This window comes from Lactuca virosa, chromosome 8 (genome assembly GCF_052849685.1).
Source record: "Lactuca virosa cultivar CGN04683 chromosome 8, Lactuca_virosa_CGN04683_v6, whole genome shotgun sequence".
NCBI classification, from domain to species: Eukaryota; Viridiplantae; Streptophyta; class Magnoliopsida; order Asterales; family Asteraceae; genus Lactuca; species Lactuca virosa.
The window spans coordinates 160,957,930-160,974,805 of NC_136433.1; positions in this window are offsets into that span (position 1 = coordinate 160,957,930).

Here is a 16,876-nt window from a genome sequence, read left to right on the forward strand (position 1 = left end):
TCTTTCAAAGCTGAATTATCTATTACGTCTTTTGTTTTCGAACCACTCCCACCAGTATCAGCAGATTTACCAATCACAATTCCTTTTGAAATTGGTCTTGTAATTGGCATAGTTGTTACAATTGTTGAAGTAACCGGCCCGACGGATGCAACAATTGGCTTTGTTGATGGGATCTTCGAAGAGAACACGTTTCCCACAACCTTCGCATCTTCACCACCAGCCTTCGTATCTTCAACTTTTCTTTCTCCCCCTCGCACCCCTGTAAAAACAGGTGGGGCATCGGTTGTTGGTAGAAGGCTTGATATACGAGAAAGAGGGGCCAATTGCTTGTGTAAAATAGCTTCGAATTGGGTGAACTTCTGGGATAAGAATTCTGGAGTAATCAAAGAAGACGAAACTGGCTTGACAGATAGATCTTTTAACTCCTTCAACAATGTAAGCACTTCCACAAAGTTGTTACTATCCATGGTAGAAAGTTGAGTAAGTTGAGGACTCATACTTTCGTATAACTTGACAAATTTCGTGACAGCATCACAAATAATGTCAATCTTCTGACTCAGAGATGCAAAATCCTGTTGAACACTAGCAACCTCCTTTTGCATATCTTCGCGAAGTTCTCGAATCTGCAAATTAACATCCTCCCTGACTTTCTTAACATCTTGAACAAAGAGAACATGTCGTTCCTTTGCAACTGTCTTCAAGTCTTTTAAATCTCCAGCAAACTTTGAATTTTGAGAATTTATCCGTAACTCATTGTTTTGATCAATATGATCAACCTTCTCCAAAATTCTTGACTCAGAGTCTCGAACCATCCCAGAGACTTTACCCACTATCTTGGCTTCGAACATTTGCAACATTGTATCAACTTCCAAACTTGAGACTGACGAACCACCCCCCAAATCAGCTTGAGATTGAATAATGGAATTCAACTTCATATTCAAAATTCTAAACTGTTTCATCGTCATCAACATATGATCTGGAAAATCTTCTTCTTCGTCATCAAACTTTAATTCGTCAAACGTGCCTTCAAAACCTTCATTGTCAGTGTCGGTTTCCATAAGAACAGTTTCTTGAACAAGCGAATTAAGTTTGGGTGTATCAGTGGATTTAGAAGAAAAAATAGAAGTAAAGGGTTGATTGATGATATTTTCGAATGTAGGGGAATCAGTGGTTGAAGTAATTGGAGTGATTGGTAGAGGTAAAGAAACAATGTTTTCGAAGGCTATAGAAGTAGGATGACCTTGATCTTCTTTCTTCGAATCTCCTTCACCCAGATTGACATTTGCATCCGTATCAGATACGTTTGCAGTGATGCCTGAAGTTCGTACCTCCTCAGAAACTGATTTGGCAACCGAATCTTCGGGTGGTATGACTATTGTCTGCTCAGGAGTTGAACTTTCTTCGTGAAGAGTTACTTCTGGTGTTTTAGAAATTCTTTCATCGTCATCTTCTGTAGACTCAGTGGAAAGCATATAAGCTTTCGTGTCTTCTTCTTCTTCTTCTTTGACAGATGTTTGGCCATATCCTCAGCCCTTCGTTTCTTTGAAAATGGAGAAACAGATGCTGGCACTTCACGAATTAAAACACCTTGATGAGTAACTTGAGGCTTTCGGACCACTTTATGTGTTGGAGACTTGCTTTTATGTGTGGACTTGATTTTGATTCTTCGAAACATACCGGTCTTCGAAGGAATGACCACTTGCTCTTGAGTATCTTCAACAACAGGCTCAATCAATTTTGTTGCAGCAACAGACACGTCAACTGTAATAGGCTTCTTCTTTGGAGATTTCGTAGATTTCAACTCTGTGACTTTGTTTTCAGAAGAAGTAGTTTCATTCTTATTTGACCTCTTGGATTTCTTATCTTCCCTTTCCAATAGTATCCCAGTTTCTACAGTAGAATCAATAGTTTTCAAATATGCCACCAAGACAAAATTCGAAGGATCAACTCTTTTGAGCATAGCATCAGGAATACGAGCCACAAAGGGAAAATCTTCAACTTTATCCGTGACATCCTTCAGACTATGAAAGATCTGGAAAACAGCTTTTTCTTCATCATTGGGTACCAAAATCCCCTCCTTGTTGTAAAAATATTGGAGAATCAAGCTCCAGTACCTCGCACACGAAATTCCATGAAGAGCATCTGTGTGTTCTACACTCTTTTGAAACTCCTTCCATAACTGTGTAGAATAGTCCACTTGAAGATCATAGTATAGCCCAGCAACCATGACATATACCTCCATTCGTCCTTTATCGAGACCCACAGTTCTACCAGTTAAACACCTCAGAAAAATACCAAATAGAAAATTCCATATACTAGGAAGACCAGATTTCTTAAAATCACTGATCTTAGTTAGTGGTGGTTGATAACCCATCTCATTGAACATATGAACAATTTGAGGGAAAGTGAAATCAACATATGGTGGTGAATTTGGAATTTCAAGAATTTGGCAAAAGAGTTTCTTTGACAATCTGACCTTTTTGTCATTAACCAGATTAAAAGTAATAGCATCAAAAGCTTTGTTGTATGTAGCCGTTGATCCTGCTTGAGAAAGCCATTGTTAGAGTTTGAAAGCTTTGATGATCAGAGAGAATTGGGAATTTTTTACTTTGAACGCGTAAACTGATAAGAGACCTTGGAATCCCCTTTTATATGTAACCCTAGAATTTAAATTTGAAGTGGGATGTGCAATTAATGATATCCGACGTGGCACCTTAAAAGTCGCATCAGTCTGCCAAAAATTGTCCAGGTGTCAAAAAGTAACTGTCACATCGCCTTGAAACAAGGAAACGGCTCCTCCCACAGTCTGTTCGTGTCTCGTCAAGGAATAGTAACCGTCAGCATCCTTCGGATGGAGGAAAGGCTCTTTCACTTTTGGGATGAAAAGCGAAGTCATATGCCAGATGTTTGAAATCATCAGCCTGAGTTGGTATTACTTAGAACCTCAAGGATTTCGTGAGTGAAGTGTTCCAAAATTTTTTTTAGACAAGAAGCAATAAAAAGAAAAATTTGGGATACTGTGATGTCAAACTATCAATTTGACACAAAGCCTGATATAACCCCGGGCAAAGATTTCTTCGTTAATCACCAAGAGAGATGATCAACAACTTGTGTGTGTTCCCGTGAAATACAATCGAATACTTGAAGAGAAGTATCGAAGGGCTTCTTTTATAAGGTTTCATGGGTAGCTATAAATATTTCGTTACATATCATCCTAAACGTAAGGTGATAAATTGTAACATAAATTACTTGTTTGACCATTGTAATCAGTGACAAGTTTGCTTTGAAAAATTTTAATTGACTTTGGATTTCGAATGAAACTCACACGGAAAGCATATTCACGAGAAAAAATTTGTGCTGGATCTTGTTGGGTAACAAACATCATGGGTTTCGAATGTTTGATCAAGACCACTCATATGAAGAGAATATGATTTTGAGTTTCGAATGTGGGTACTGAAACAAAAGTTTCGTTAAAATTTGGAACATAGTTCCCCGTCAATTCCTTAAAAGTTTAGATTATTGGGTTTCACCTTCATCACGGTCTCATGATGTTAGATCATGAACACAGATTTTTGATATGTCTAAGTCTCGATTGGTGTGTTCAGAGACCTCTTGGACATATGTCTTCGTGTGTGATCGTGTAAGAACTTTTTGGATGCAAAAGATGGATAAAAGACACGAAATGTACCTCTGTTATATTTGGACAATACAATAAACTCTTAACTCATTGTGAGAAGAGTCAGGTAGCTCAGGAGACTAATGTGAATACAAGCCTGATTTGGAAGAAATTTTCGTATGAAATATTTCATTAAGGCTTTCGTACACACACATTGAGTCATTGGAGGCTTTGGACAACATGCAGCAGCATGCTTCTAGGGACAACTTAACTAGTTCAAAAATTTAAAGATTCGTAAGATAAATTTACCTGACCCTAGTACTGCAAACATTATCCACTGTTTATCATCATGAATATCTGTAACAAAGTACTAAAAAGAAATAAGAAACACCATATTTTTGTTGTTTTGATTTTTCGAAAATAAAGAGAAATTTTTTTTGATGTTTTTGATTTTTCGAATGTAAGACAAAATAAACGAAAATCTTTTTGGATTTTTAATTTTTCGAAAATTAAATGACAAAACAAACAAAAATCTTTTTGGATTTTTAATTTTTCGAAAATAAAATGACAAAACAAACGAAAATCTTTTTAGATTTTTAATTTTTCGAAAATAAAATGACAAAACAAATGAAAATCTTTTTGGATTTTTAATTTTTCGAAAATAAAATGACAAACGAAATGTACTTGTTGCAAATAGACGGAATTTTATCAACCCTTGAAAAATGATAAATCTACGAATTCGAAGGGTCGAAGCGTTGACTATGAACAGTAACCTCTGAACGCTGAATGACGTTGCATTGTCTTTTATTCAGCGCCTCTAAATCATTCCTGGTCAACCATCATTCTCCTTTTTCGCATGGAACAGAATTTCCATCGATCATTCCAAGTCCTTTTAAAATTTTTACAAATGATTTTTCATCTAAAGGTTTCATGAAAATATCAGCTAACTGATCAGTTGTTTTCACGAAATGCACTTCAATATTTCGATCCTCCACGTGATCTTTGATGAAATGATAACGAAGAGCTATATGTTTAGTCTTCGAATGCTGCACAGGATAATGACAAATTCTTATTGCACTTTGAGAATCACAATATAATGGAATCTTTTTCATATTAATTGCATAATCACACAATTGACTTTGAATCCATATAATTTGTGATGTGTAAGCAGCAGCACATATTCTGCTTCAGCTGTTGAAATTGATACACATGTTTGCTTTTTCGACTGCCAGCTCACCAATTTGCCATCGAGAAATTGACATCTGCCACTTGTGCTTTTTCTATCAAGATTACAACCACCCAAGTCTGCATCCGAATAAGCTTGTACAAAGAACCCAGTTTTCGAAGGATACCACAATCCTAACGAAATTGTTCCTTTAAGATAACGAAAGATATTCTTCACAGCAGTGAGATGTGGTTCTCATGGATTTGACTGATACCTAGCACAATTACACACAGAGAACATGATATCAGGTCTACTTGCTGTAAGATAAAGTAATGAACCAATCATGCTCCTGTAAAGAGTTAGGTCAACTGTAAGTTTATCTAACGAAGGTGTCAACTTTATGCCAGTTGCCATAGGAACTCGTAACTTTGTGCTATTCGTCAATCCAAACTTCTCTAGCAGATTCTTCGTATATTTTTCTTGATTAATAAAAATTCCTTCTCTGTTTTGACGAATATTCAATCCAAGAAAATTATTGATTTTTCCCATCATGCTCATTTCGAACTTACTTTTCATCAGATCTTCGAATTCTCTAGACAAGGCAGGGTTAGTTGAGCCAAAAATAATATCATCAACATAAATTTGAACAAGCATCAGATGATTCCCAACTTTCTTTCGAAATAATGTGGGGTCAACAGATCCTTGTTTAAATTTAGATTGTTTCAAAAATGAAGTAAGAGTTGCATACCATGCTCGTGGTGCTTGTTTTAAACCATAAACTGCCTTATCTAAAATATAAACATGATCAGGATGTTCTTCGTTAATAAAACCTGGGGGTTGTTCCACGTAAACTGTTTCTTCAAGCTCTCCATCTAAAAATGCACACTTCACGTCCATTTGATAAACATCAAAGTCTTTGTGAGCTGCATAAGCCAGAAATATACGAACAGCCTCGAGTCTTGCGACAGGGGCAAAAGTTTCTTCATAGTCGATTCCTTCTTGTTGTGAATATCCTTTAACAACAAGTCTGGCTTTGTTTCGAACGATATTTCCATCTTTGTCGGTTTTGTTTTTGAAAATCCATTTTAACCCGACAATCGAAACATTTTCAGGTTTAGGAATTAATCTCCAAACCTTGTTTCGTTCAAATTCAGACAATTCAGATTGCATCGCAACAACCCAATCCGAGTGTTCCATTGCAACCTTAACTGTTTTTGGTTCAATTTTAGAGATGAAAACATTGAACATGCAAAATTGTTGATGAGTATTCAATACCTCATTCTTTGCACGAATTTGAGCTCTTGTTAAAACACCCTCTTGTGGATTCCCAGTTACTTGATCCTTCGGATGATCTCTTGTCCACTTTTCCATTGGCGGATAAGCTGGATCAAATTCCAAAGGTGCATCTTCGTATAAATCATCATTCTCTGAACCTGCAATCGAACAAACATCATCAAAATCATTATTATTCTCAATGTTTTCTAAATGCTCCCCCTCAACATTATGCTCCCCCTCAACATCAGCATTCAATCTCTCATTCTCCCCCTCGAAAGAATGCTCCCCCTCAACTAGAGTGTTCGAATCCAAGTGGTCCCCCTCCACTGGATTATTTTGCATACTTTCACCTTTCTCTTGAGAAGTTGATGTTGAATCATCAGTAAACTTCGTTAATTCAGAGAGATGATTATCATTTGCATTAATTTCAGCATCAACAACATGATCTGAAATACCAAAAATTAAAACATAATCAATATCTAATGTTTGTGAAGATTTAGATTCATCTTGTATTTCTTTTAGAATAGGATGATTTTCAAAATGCGTTTCAGTTTGTTTAATATAGTAATCATCAAATGTAAGATTAAAAGTTTCTTCAACTTTTCGTGTTCTTTTGTTCAACACACGATATGCGACTGAATTATGCGAATATCCCAAGAAAATCCTTTCATCTGCTTTAACTTGAAATTTTGTAAGATTATCCTTGAGATTCATAATAAAGCACCTGCATGCGAAAACATGGAAAAATTTGACGTTAGGTTTTCGATTGTTGAGAATTTCATATGGAGTGATGTTAAAACGATGATGGATGAAAGATCTGTTTTGAGTAAAACATGCGGTGGATACTGCTTCAGCCCAAAGGTATTGTGGAAGATTCGCATATGCCAGCATGGTCCTTGCTGCTTCGCATAGAGATCTATTTCTTCGTTCAACGACACCATTTTGTTGTGGTGTGTATGGAGATGAAAAATTATGCGAAATCCCTTTGTCCACCAAAAATGAATCAAGAACATTGTTCTTAAATTCAGGTCCATGATCACTCTTAATTTTTCGAACAATCTTCTTCAATGTAGTTTCCATCTTTTTGATAAAGTCAATCATGATTTGTGCAACTTTGGATTTAAGCCTGAGAAAATAAACCCACGTAAATCTTGAAAAGTCATCAACAATTACTAAAATGTACCGTTTCTTGTTGAGTGTTGAAACTGTTGATGGACCACACAAATCAATATGTAAGAGCTCCAGAGGTGCGACAATTTTCGAATCTATCGTAATCGGATGACCTTGTTTATTTTGCTTGCCAACTTCACAAGCTGCACATTAAGAATCATTATCAAATTTAAGTACAGGTAAACCTCTTACCAGATCTTGTACCACAAGTTTGTTGATGTTTCAAAAGTTGAGATGAGAAAGTCGTCGATGCCAAAGCCAACTTAAGTCTGATGAAGCTTTCGAAAGAAGACATATAGCAGGTTTGCCTACTATCGGATTGATGTCCAAAGTGAACATGTCACCTTTCCTTTTTGATTTAAGTAAAACTTCTTTAGTGTTGACATTCAAAATAATACTTCCTTCTTCATTAAAAAGAACTTGATTGCCAGTTCCCACAACAAATTGAGAAACACTTATCAAGTTATGTTGAAGACCTCCAACATAAGCAACACGATTCACTGTGAATTGTCCGTTCGTGATCTTCCCATATCCTTTGACTTGACATTTTTGATTGTTACCAAACTTCACTACTCCAGGATTCTTTAGGCTTCGAAAATCATGTAAATTCTCCTTCTTCCCAGTCATGTGACGAGAGCAACCACTATCAATGTACCATTTATTATCATATTGCTCGTCACATAGTACCTACAATCAGTGGAAAAATTTAGGTACCCAAGGCTTTTTGGGTCCTTGGAAATTAGATTTCAATTTCGAATGTAATGAAGAACTTTTAACCCAATCACAAACTTTGGTTTTGAGACTATCAATTAAGTTCACATCATCATTTATAGGAACCGAAACATAAGATTTTGATGGTTTCGGATGTTCACTAACATTACCCTTCGTATTTTGTGTTTGTGAGTGTACATTATTTGCTTTTATTACTGGTTTCCATGCTTTGACTGATATGTTCGAATCCTTAGAAGATGAACTGCCGTTTGATGAAGTATTCACATACTTCTCATAGGCTTCGTGAATTTGCTCCTTTGAAAATGTACTCGACTGATACATTTTTCCTTTGCCTTCAAGCCAATGATCAATGTTCTTCCTTGAAGTTATCCCTTTTTCATGTGAAAATTTCAAAGTTTGTTTCTTCGTATGATTAGGAAAATTTGGCTTTTGAGGAACAAAATCAACTTTTGGATTGGTTAGAAAAGATTGAGCATAAGATGTATCAACAGTTGATTTAAAATGTTGACGTTGAAAGAATTTTTGAGTTGGATTTGATTTATTTGAAAATTTTCTTGGAATATTAGTTTCTGAAACTTTCGAAAACTTTGGTTGTTTATTCACTTCAGACCTTGAATAATTTGATTGCGATGAAGGTTGATTATTTGTTGTAAAAGAGGAATTTTTAGCTTTGAAAATATTTTTGGATGATTGTGATTCAGACAAGTATTTATTTGTGTGAGCGGGATTTTTCTTTTTGTTTGAAAAAGTTGCTGAATCTGTTTTTGTCATTTCATCTGACATCTTTTGTGACTCAATAATCTGCCAAAATATTTTCTTCCTAGCTTGTCTTTTTGAAATGTTATTTTCCTTCGAAAATTTGTCAATTTGATCTTTGAATTCCTTGGAGTTTAGTTTGACAACATTTTCATTTTCCTTTACAACTTGTTTTGAATTCTCTTTTTCAATTTTTGATTTTTCAACCCATTTTCTTTGTGGTTTTTGACGTTGAAAAACATACGAATTCTTTGTTAAGTTGTTTTCAACTGTGCTTTGATTTGCGAAGAAACCTTCATCATTTGTTTTCAAATTATCTTCTTCAACTAACTTCTTTAATTCTGGTTTGATATTCTCAACATTTCCAGTAGTTACGAATACTTGATTTGGAAAAATGACATCATCTGTACACTTGAAATTGGGATAAACCACAGTATTCGTTTCAAGATAGTGAGCACCTTGTTCATTCATTACTTTTTCGAACTTTTGTGTATCACCATACACTTGATCAACCACAATTCGAGGAATTTCTTCTTCCTTTGAAGATTTCTTTTTCTTCAAACTTTTCTCTTCAATTTCATCATCACTATCATCAGTTTGACTATCTCTGATATCCACGAAGTCCAAATCACAAACTTTCGAAGTTGAGGGTATATCAGTTTCTTCCTTAACCATCAAGTCCTTAAATTTTTCTTTCCCTTTAAATGTTGATGCAACATTAACAATAGACAACTGGGAACAATCAACATCCTCAAGATCACTAATTTCACTAATATTGTCAGAATTATCTTCAATATCGGCAAAATTAGATTGAGAATCAGATGTTGAATTCTCAGTCTTTTTCAAAATTTGGATTTGTTCAGATTTAGTCAAAGTATCATTCACTATGTTAACTAATTCATTCGCATCAAGACATTCATCAATTTTGACAATTCCATATTTATATCTATCATCAGGAACTTTGTCAAATTCAGTTATTATCTTCTCACAATCATACGAAATATTATCTACCTTAGTTCTTTCGTATGCTAGAAAAGGCAGTAATTTTCTATGTTGCTCTTTACTTATTTCACATGAATGATTTAAATCAGTTAATTTGCCATATAGTCTCTTAGCAGAATTACTGTATATGTTTCTTTGTGCTAGCAAAAGTTTGACTTCATTCGATAAAGTATCCCTATCACACATAATATTCGTTATCTGTAATTCTAAACAATCAACTTTACTTATTTTCATGTCTAATCGCTTTTTGGTCTCTAATAATTCCATGGACAACTTGTTGGCCTCATTGCTAGCAGACACAACAATTGAATCAAAATAAGTAGCAGTCTCATTAAAAGATATTAGGTCAGAGTCATAAGTATGTGTAGGAATATTAAAAGATTCGAGAATATTACGTACCTTTGTTGTCATTGGAGATTTGTCTGCTTCCTTGGATACGAAGCATCTTCCTTTCACTTCGAATTCCTTTTCATCTGAGTCCTCCTCCATCTTCGCATACATTGCTCCATGTGTTGGATTCCTCATTTCTTCATCGTTTGATCCGGATGACCAGATTTGATAAGTTCCATCCTCCTCCTGTTCACCCTTTGCGACCTGTGACAAATTCTTAGCTTTCACACGAACCTCCTCAAGCCTCTTTGCATAATAAGCCTCATCTTTTACTTTATTCTTCCTCTCATCCTTCTTCCGAAGCATACAATCATTCGCAAGATGATTGGCTCCATTGCAATAATGACAATCTATTCCAGCATCACCTTTCAGCTTATTCTCACTCTTTCCTTCAAACATCTTCGAATCTTTCTTCTCAAGCTTCTTTTTCTCCTCAACAACAGTTTTACTCACATCACTTCCTTTTACCTCAGCAAGCTTAGCCTTCGGATTGAATGACTTTTTGAAAAACTTCTTAACACGATTATTCGAGTAAAATGCTATTGCCTCATCATCCGAATTCATTATGAATCCCTCTTCTTCCTCTGAATCACCATTTTTAGGTTCTTTCTCAGATATCTTGGACACGAGTGCCAATGGACCTCCCAAATTCAGCTTCGATTCCTCAGCTATTTCATTAACCTCAACTTCGTGTGTCTTCAACTGATTGTACAAATCATTGAGAGTTGATGTATCAAAACTTTGCTGATTCTTCACCATCATACTCATGCTTCTCCATTCTTTTCGATGACCCATCACAAAGATGAGATTGTATTCCATTGAAGTCCTGGTAATTCCATAGCGATTGCAATGATAGATTAACTCGTTCAGAAGATCATAGTAAACTTCAATTGTTTCACCTTCTTTTTGTCTGAAATCTTTCAGCTCGACCAAACACTATTTGACTGAATTGATTTTCGTCTTTTCACTTCCTTGAAACTTATCTTTCAGATTGCTCCAGATCTCCTTAGCAGTTGTACAACTCCTTACGTAATTGTACACAACTGGAGGTAAAGCTCCTCGCAATTCCCTCATACATCTCTTTTCCAGTTTCTTCAGACGATCAGTTTGATTTTCAACACCAGAACTTGCAGAAGATGATCCAATTGCTTGAACATTCACTGGAACATTGACATTTCCAGTGATACATGACGATAATTCTTCATCAAGACCATTCAGATAATCCTGCATACGATCAACCCACTGATCATAATATTCAGGGATTAGCATTGGAATTTTGGTCGATGATCCTAACAGATGAGAAAATGAGGTCATCGAACTGAGATTGAAGCTCGCCATTGTTGTACGGAAGATGATTTTGAAAATTTTGAAGAAAATTTGGAAATTTGAAAACAAACTAGTTGAATCAAATTGGAATTACAAGAAGAACACTCGATTTAACAATTCAAATGCAGAATCGAATCACAAACTAAAATCTAGACAAATTTTTCACTATCAAAAAGTGCGGAAACTTTTGAACCAAAAAGTTGATTCAAAACTTTTTGAATAGGTGAAAATCAGATCACAGATGTGACTCCCGCTCTGATTTCATATGATGAATCAATGACACAAGTATAAAATGAATCAGAGTATAAAATCAAGTAAGATTGCGAGATTGAACAACAGAAGTAAATATGATCTTGTTTCAGCTCTATTACGCTTTCGAATGTTTACAGAGTACAAAGACAGGTCTGTAAAAACTCTTATCTAACTCTAGTAAATATCCCTATTTATAGGGAACAGAAAGCATACAAAAAATATACTAAGGCATAGACACTTAAGCTTCGAATAAAAGCGCCTTAGTAAAATAGATTACAACACATTCGAAGAGTGCAAAATACACTTCGACTAATTACAAAATTTTGACCCTTACAGCTTTCCTCATGAAGATGATATTCCACGTGACGATCGAGGTGAAAGATCAATCCCTTCTTTGTGTTTTGGTGAAATTTCTCTTCCTCCACCTCCTCCAATAATTATCCCTGACCTACGTGTTCGTCGACTTGAAACGTTCAAGGTCACTCAAGCCCTATTGGCAAGCAAACCCAAGATGGAAAGTATGTATGTGCTCACGTCTTGGAGATGAAGTCGCACGTTGACAGACTGGGAATGTTGGGTGTCGTTTTCTCGAGGAAGCTGGCTGTTGACTAGGTTCTTCAATCACTTCCTAAGTCATATAAGGAGTTTATAAAAGACTATTATATGACAGACCACAACGTGACCCTTATTGATCTGACATATTTGCTAATCGCTGCTGAACCAACAATGATTTGGCGTATTGGTAAAGCAAATTTGAATGGAAGATCTACCTCCCAAACTTCCATAGACATTGACAATGGCGACGTTGGAAGTCCAGAAAAGTTTTCTCTTCCCAATGGAAAGGGATTGGCCAAGGGCAAACCGTTTGACCGAATGCTAAAAAGAAAGGCTGAGTCTGAGATAGTCCCATGCACCATTCCGAAAGAGTCTGTTTGTTTCTATTGCTAAGAGAAAGGGCATTGGATGCGAAGCTGCCGTATCTAACTGAAGGATCACAAGGATGGTAAAGTCAAAATGAATGACTCTACTTCAGGTAAGTCCTCTATTAAGTTCCTATTTATAGATTCTTAATAAATGATGTGATAAGATTTCATTTTGATGTTTTATAGGATCGAAGAAAAGAAAGGAAGCTTAAAAGAAAGAGTAAGCTGAGTTTGATCGCGAAGAGATGGATATCGATCGCATGGCTCGATGATTAGAATTTTGAGCTGCTTCTTAGGAATTATGATAGATTACTTAGGAATATTTAGAAACATAGTTTTCATATGAATTTGCATTGTAAGGACAAGTTTTCCGCATTTTATAAATAAAGAAAAATAAATTTTGATTTTGTCTTATTTTATGTTTCCTTGCAATGGCATTTGTGAAAATTGGTGTTTATATATTGTTAGCAATGTTGTAAATGGATTTGATTCTTAGTTATATCATTTGTGGCAGTGTCAAAAATATACCAAATAAGGAAAGATTCTCATCACCCAAGTTTCAATTGGACAGAAACTTGGAATCATGCGACTTGTATTGTGTGATGAATGAGAACCTTCATCTCTGGGAAATTAAGACTAATTCCTTGTTCACATGTAGATGTGAGTCAAGTGAAGGACTGAAGGATCTTGTACACATTGATGTGCACTAGTTAGGTCCACCACAAAGAACGATAAGACTATTCGTCATAATTTACTAAAAGTTTGGTAAATATGGTTATGCTTATATGATTAAGTATAATTCTGACACTTTGGAAAAGATTCAATGTATAGCAGAACGAATAAGAAGAATCAATTAGGCAGAAAGATAAAAGTTTCTCCAGACCGAAAAGGAGAAGTAGTTTAGTATCGTGTTTTATGATCATTATGGAACCGTATCATAATTGGTCCTCTAAGGACATCTTAGTGCATTCACATGACTAAGAAGAGGTATCGGGAATTGTTGAAATGGTTAAATCAAAAGGATGAGTCATACTTCATTCCAAAATCGAGATTTAGAGTTATACTCTAGTTACTCCAAGTTGTACCTTGAGTAACATATTCTAAGTAGGTTTATAAAACCTCATGAAATGTGGAGTAGAAATGTTCCTTACTCTTGCACATTTGAAATTGGTAAGTTGTGATGTTTTGGATAAAACAAAGACCAACTAAGAGCAATTGTATGAAGTGTTTTTCTTGATATGAATCCGCACTAACTCTTGAATGTTTGTTTGTCAAGAAATGTTCCTTGACAGAGAATCTTATATGTCAAGAGGTCAGTGAGTGTCTTAATGATCTTATAGTTTCAAGAACTAATCAAGAATAAACCTATTGTTTATCACTAGCACACGACTTGAGGTTTGTAACCTATCGTGTTGACATATTCTTGTTTATGTGCCATTCTATTTATGTTGACTATGCATATGAGTTCTATGAGTTCTCATTTGATTGCATAAGGCAAACCACCATGATCAATGAAAGTACATTGATCAGTGTGGGTGAGCTGCTCAATAACTTGGAAGCAATGGTAGGCCCTTGTGCTGCTAGATGGCAAGAAATTGAGATTAAGCGAATTCAATCCATAAAATTTTGAATTTGTCATAAACCTTGTCTTTATGATAGTGGTTGGAAGTGACGAATTCACATGGATAGGAACACATACACCATAAAATCTAGTAGTTAAGAGGTTTCTCTCTACTTCATGTAAATGATTGTGAGGAAACACTTTCACAAGTAGAAATTGAGATTAAGCGAATTCAATCCATAAAATTTTGAATTTGTCATAAACCTTGTCTTTATGATAGTGGTTGGAAGTGACGAATTCACATGGATAGGAACACATACACCATAAAATCTAGTAGTTAAGAGGTTTCTCTCTACTTCATGTAAATGATTGTGCTGCTAGATGGCAAGAAATTGAGATTAAGCGAATTCAATCCATAAAATTTTGAATTTGTCATAAACCTTGTCTTTATGATAGTGGTTGGAAGTGACGAATTCACATGGATAGGAACACATACACCATAAAATCTAGTAGTTAAGAGGTTTCTCTCTACTTCATGTAAATGATTGTGAGGAAACACTTTCACAAGTAGATTTTAAAGGATTGGAGTAAGCAGCTGTGGTAACTGCGTTCTCAAATTCGAGTATGATTACGACATCCTTTTTGATAGTTCGAATTGTGAGAAATGGTAAATAGTTTAAACATTTGGGACTTATCGCTATAAGTTCTGAAAGGATTTAGACACACACATAAGCTATCTATTGAAGGATGTATGAGCTTGAGAAGTCTAGGAAAAGACTTATCAAAGCACCACGTATCAGAAATCTGAACTGTGGTAAGAAAGTCAATAGGTATTGATTTCTAGAAGCCCAGTTGATTTCTGAGTACATGTCAAAACTAGTGGGAGCATAATTGTTATGCTAGTAAGAACATAATTGTTATGCTGGTAGGAGCGTGATTATTATGTTAAGTGTTTCAAGTTAGCAATGCTATTTATAGGAAACAAAGTTCTAAATTTGCAAAGTTGCAGAATTTGGAAATTGTTTCGCTATAGTAAAACTTAAGGGAGAGGGCATCAATACTTCATTTCGAATCTAAAAGTTTAGATTGAAATTTTAATAGAACTTAGTCATGAACGTATATGAATGTCATGTTGAAATGCTTCAACATAGGAAATTCTATATATGTAAATATTATAGCAAAAGACTGATCAAGTATCATGTCTTTATGTAAGACATTATGTATCGAATCCCATATGCTTCAGATATAGGATTGATCACATATGTTATAATATTCACTCGCTCTGATTTTCCAAATGCCTATGGCATTAAGAAGGAAAGAGGACCAGAACCGGATATGACTAAAATTATTAAACAACTCTCAAGGACAATCTAAGGTTTACCAAATATTGGTTGCTGGGACAGTTGGAAGTATAAGTAATGGATGGACCATATTGATATAATTCTGAATAGATAGGATTCTATTTAGAATGGATATTCATATGGAAATTATGGAAATATTTCCATAATGGGAGTTGGATATTAAGAATCTATGTGTAAGTTAGAAACTTTTATGCAAGAAGGATGTTCATGGAATGTACCTTGAATGTGAGACTTCATCTCCATGGAATTGTTCTATAATAAATCTCCAGTGGAATGTTTTGTAATATCATTGGCAAAGTCTCTGTGACTTTGGTACCTTGACATTACAAAAAGGAACATTGCATGTAAGTTTAGACTCTAATGGATTCTAGTAGTGGCAAGAATTTTGTATTCATACACTTATAATAAGGATTAGGGAATTGTGTAATGAACATCATTGGAAATGTGTTCAATTGATCTATTTCACAAAGTAATGACCATAGATAAACATAGTGTGCATGCTTGGAGCATGGGATGACTATTGTTTTAATTCAAGTATTTAGTTGATTGATCGAAACATTTTACAATGAGTAAGGTCTAATTAATATGGTGATTAAATAATAAGTGTTTTATTTATATTCAATAGATTGAGACCATATTGGATTAGGTTATTCTTGTGTTTCACTTCGCATGTTTTACTTCCCGAATAACTAGGTTATTCAAACATCCACAGTCGGTCATACTTTGGAAGTAAGTAGTGAATCAAGATTGTCATGAATCTGTCTGTAGATTGTCTAAAGGCTTATACATAGCAAAAGTTTGCTGCAGTGTTCATGAGTACTCCTGAAATAGTAATTTGAGTATTGGATTAAACCCATGCTCATTTGAATCACTTCATGGATTTTATCACGAGTGATTGTGAGACGATAATATCTTATATTCTTGAAACGGAGACATATGAGTTGTTGTTTACAAGTTGGTTGCACATTGATAATACGTAAACGCATCAGTAACTTGATGTTATAAAACATATTGTTGTGTGTGATTTGATGAATAAATAGTACAAGCATATAAGTCAAAGTTTATCCGTTACTTTTACCCTAAGGGGATAAAAGCGATATATGTGGGCCCCTCGATGATTTAGTGATGACACCCTAAGCGCATGGCCAAGCCTGGACTAAGTTGATGTGTTCAATTGTAGTCTATAGTCAGTCGTCATAAATCGGAAATCGAGAAACAACACATGGACAGAGAGAATGATGATAATCCATGTCTCATGTCCATACAATATCTTGTAGAACGGAGGAATATTTGATCCCTTATCTAAGGACACGTCACTGACTAGGTCAGAGTACGACAACGTCTTTT